The following is a 4,160-nucleotide window of genomic DNA, read 5'->3' as shown; positions in this document are numbered from 1 at the left end:
TGGTGGAGTCTCAGCAGGTTCGCTAGGAGCAGTCACTCCAGAGCTAGCAGACTGCTCTGCTCTCTCTTCTGCGCCTGGAGCAGTCTCAGCAAACGGCTGCTCTATTGCATTACAGTGCTCAGTCCTAGGATTTTTATCAGTTCTTCCAGGAAGCGTCTCTTGTTGCCTCTTGACACTCTCAGCTGTTTGAGCAAGCTGAACATCGATCTTTCTTATGTGGATCGCAAGATTGTCATACTTGTTATTCAGCTCAGTGAACATGTTGCCCATCCTGGTATCCATTTCTGTGGTTACCTGATTCAACGTCTTGGCCTGAACCTGCTGACCCTGCAACAATTGTTGCATCATCATACCCAGACCCTTCAGCTCATCTGGTTGACTGTTCCCGTTAGCTGGAACAGCTTGCTGATTGCTCTGCGGTTGTCGCTTGTTCTGGTTCTGAATATGCCCAGCCGTAGCTTGCTCCATGCTGAAGACGTGCCCTTGGTTGTTTTTCAGTAGCTGATCAACCTTGGCAGTCAGCTCATCTATTTTCTGGGCGTCAGAACTGTTCCCTTTGGAGCAATCACTCTCCTCTTTCTTATTAGCTGAGCTAGCAGCCATGTTCTCAATCAGCTTAAACGCTCCAGCAGTGGTTTGAGTCATGAAATCTCCATTGCTTGCAGAGTTTAGAGCACCTTGGTATTTCCAGTCCACTCCATCATAGAAAATGTCCAGGAGATAATCATCATCAAATCCATGGTGAGGACATTCTCTGCGATAGTCATTGAAGCGCTCCCATGTGTCGCAGAAAGGCTCATCAGTGAGCTGTCTGAAGGAGGTGATCTTGTTCCTCAATGCAGCTGTTCTTGCCTTAGAGTAGAAATGGCTTAGGAAAGCTGAACGGACTTGTTCCCATGAAGTGAGAGAGCCGGTAGGGAGAGAGTTCAACCACCGTGCAGCTTTTCCATCAAGAGAGAATGGAAATAACATGCACGTGATGTAGTCTGGTGGAACACCATTCACGCGAGTGAAACTGCAGACTTTTTCGAAGCTCTCAATATGCTCCATTGGAATTTCTGTAGAGAGACCAGAGAACACCTTTCTCTGTACTAGACCAATCAAAGCAGGCTTGATCTCGAAGTCCTGCCTGGTGCAGAGTGGAGGAACAATGGCAGAGCGCGTAATTGGGATGTTACGCGGAAGGTTTCTCTGCCCGATTGGAACAGTCTGCGCCTGTTGTTCCTGCTGCGCGAGAGCAGCCTGTTCAGCAGCATCCTGCTGAGCTTGGATGGTCTGCTGCATTTGTTGCATCTGCTGCTGCATGAGTGCCATAGCCGCAGCGAGATCATCCTGATTGGCGTGATCACCCATAGTGGTGTCAGTTTGCCTTGGCTGTTGACGATTTGTTCTTTCTAACCTTGCTAGCTCCTGGTTGGTAAATGTAACTAACTCTCCTTGTGCGTTTCTCCGAGTATGTCTACTGGTCATGCACCTGGAACATTAGCTGCAACAAAAAGGATAAGGCAAGTTAGAGGTCTTAGACTAAATAAATAACCGAAAAATAAAGGTAAAAAGATGATCCCCGGCAACGGCGCCAATTTGATATTACGTGTATACGCACACCAAATAACCTAATGTGCACACTACCACAATCGAATGGTATGTCGATGTAGCACTTTAGGATCGAATCCACAGAGACCAACTATTACACTTTATCTTTATGGGATCAATATCAAGCTAAAACAATATGGGGGTTTTAAAGTTGAGGAATCGTAACAAGCAAGTAATAGATTGGATTAAAGTTTTCAGATGATTAAAAATGCTAGCCTAGGGTGGTTTGATCGGGTGTTAAACAAGTGTGAGCCAAACAATTATTCAAGTTTAATTAAGAGCAAGTCTAGAACTCGGATCACTCAAGTAGAACAGCCCACTGTCGTGGTACTGCTCCCTATGCTGATCGATCTTGATACCTAAACTCTCGTTTGGATCAAGATGCGACAGCAAGCAATAGAGGTCAAGTCCGATATGTTCACAAAACACCCTAACATCTACTTTCGCTGGTTAGGGATGCAATGCTCATTCAAGTTATGTCTAGCAACCTATAACACTTTTGATGAATAGATTAAACCTAGAATCAGGCACTAAGTGGTTAACTTGATGCAAGCCTTAAGAACAACAATGAATGAAGACAATCGATTTATAACTTATTTATGTCAAGCTCACGGATCTAACACCCTAACACCCTAGACTAAGCAAGCTGACTACTCAGCCATGGAGCAAGAAAACACAGAGACAGAGATATAAAGCAACATGAAATATGACTGAAATAAAGTAATAGGGTTCAGGGGGTTCTTCTCTAAATCGAGAGAGATGGCCTTCTCCCTTTACAAAGTAGCAGAATCTCAAGTCTCCAACTCTAAGGTCTGGTTCCTTGTCTCCAAAACAGCGTAGTATGTAAAAAGAAAGAGAAAAATATGATATATCAAAGCCACAGGCGGCTGGGAGAAAAAGATGGGATAATTAGGGCAAATCCCGTAATGATTGTAGTTTCCTTAAAAATCTCTGCCGCTGGAACACTCACTCGGAACAGTCACTCGGGTTGCTCCGCTATCCGGAACAGTCATCAAGACTGTTCTGCGTGAAAACCACCAAATTGCATTGTTTTCTGCCTCTTTTGTTCCAGCTGGTCCATCTCCCATCCAATGCAACTCCAGACCTGTAATGACTCCAAAAGGACTAGGAAGACTCGATAAAGACTTGAAAACCAATTTAAAAGCATATATACAAGATGTATAAAACACCATATATCAATTCCCCCAGACTTAGATCCTTGTTTGTCCTCAAACAATGTCAAGTATCAAGAACAGGGAGAAAGGTTTGAAAGTGTGGGAACTCTCCTATTCTCAGCAACCATACTTTAACCACGAATCTCTGAACCATACAAGCAGTAAAACTAGGACAACACACCCTTACCAGAACCCCACTGACTGCTGTTCAAAAATCGGCTCCATACTCTTCATCTCAAACCTGAAAAAGCAACACTATCGAGACAGAACTCCCTACATTCATTTAAGAGTAGCGTGAGCTTCTCATCACAGGCATCATTCAGGGTAGACGGTCTAGGTGTGGAACAGGCTATTTAATGGTGGAGTTAAGAGTGTTTAGGGGCTACCATTTCATTGAAGAGGATGCAGGATATCACACAAAATGGCAAGAGAGGATAGATCCATTGATGTCCACAGCCTCTACTCGTTTTTGCTCTATCTGGTGCGACTGTTCTGATGACGGAACAGGCAACTGATTGTTCTGCTTTCCACTTTCCTCTACACACTCTTCAATACTTGGTACCAACTTCTTGCTCGACCTTTCCAGTGGCTCCATGTTTCTTTTCTTTCTTCCCCTTCTCCATCACATTAATCTCGTTTTTTTTTTTTTAAAAACTGATATGGTGATGTGACGAAGAAGGAGGTAATACATGATCGTTCTGAGTGCCACTGGTGGTTCTGATTTCGCGACCATTCTGGTTCTCCACCCCTGCTCTTGCGCAGTTCATTGGTTATGGAGCGGTTGCTCCCTTAATCTGCTTGTTCTCCTTTCTTACTGAATTTCTGTGCAGCAGTAACGAGTAGCAGGCTGCGTTGATCCTTTCCTCTCCGACCTTTTTGCACATATCTGCACATATGACACTGAAAAACAAATGCATGAAGGTGGAATAAAGGCTAAGGTGCAGGGTGGGAACTAGCTAAAGATGAGCTAGCCACTCAGGATCAGCAAGATGGATAAAAAGGATAAGAAGTCCTGAGTGTGTTCTCGTTTCCCTGATCTAATGCCCATAACAAGAAGAATTTCAGTAAGATTAGGTTCAAGTAAGGTGGAGTTAAGTCTACCCAGTGTAACCTGATCGGCTGAGAACTTCTGGAGAATCAAGTGAGATATGTCAGGGTGTTCCAGGTCCACATGTGTGTCTTTCGCCACTGCTAAGGTCACTGAATAAGATAACTAAAGCACGAGGTGGTCAGTGATCAACACAGAATAAGGTCCTAATTCCCACAAAATTTTGACTGACTCAATAAAAACTGACTCAAATTGACCCAAAAGAAAAACAAAAGAAAGAAACGAGTTAGTAAACGACGAAAACCCTCCCCCAGACTTACTTCACAACGTCCCTGGTGTGAAAA

General features: G+C 44.0%; 1 non-coding gene across 1 annotated transcript; it reads left to right on the top strand.

Annotated features, from left to right (window-relative positions):
- The first annotated feature begins 733 nt into the window (after positions 1-733).
- On the top strand, positions 734-840 carry LOC125579310. The gene has a single exon (XR_007317297.1). It is a non-coding gene; the product is annotated as a small nucleolar RNA R71 (small nucleolar RNA).
- The last annotated feature ends 3,320 nt before the right edge of the window (positions 841-4,160 follow it).

This window comes from Brassica napus, chromosome A1 (assembly GCF_020379485.1).
Source record: "Brassica napus cultivar Da-Ae chromosome A1, Da-Ae, whole genome shotgun sequence".
NCBI classification, from domain to species: Eukaryota; Viridiplantae; Streptophyta; class Magnoliopsida; order Brassicales; family Brassicaceae; genus Brassica; species Brassica napus.
Note: the sequence above shows the minus strand (reverse complement) of the source record. Positions and strands in the feature narration are given on the sequence as shown.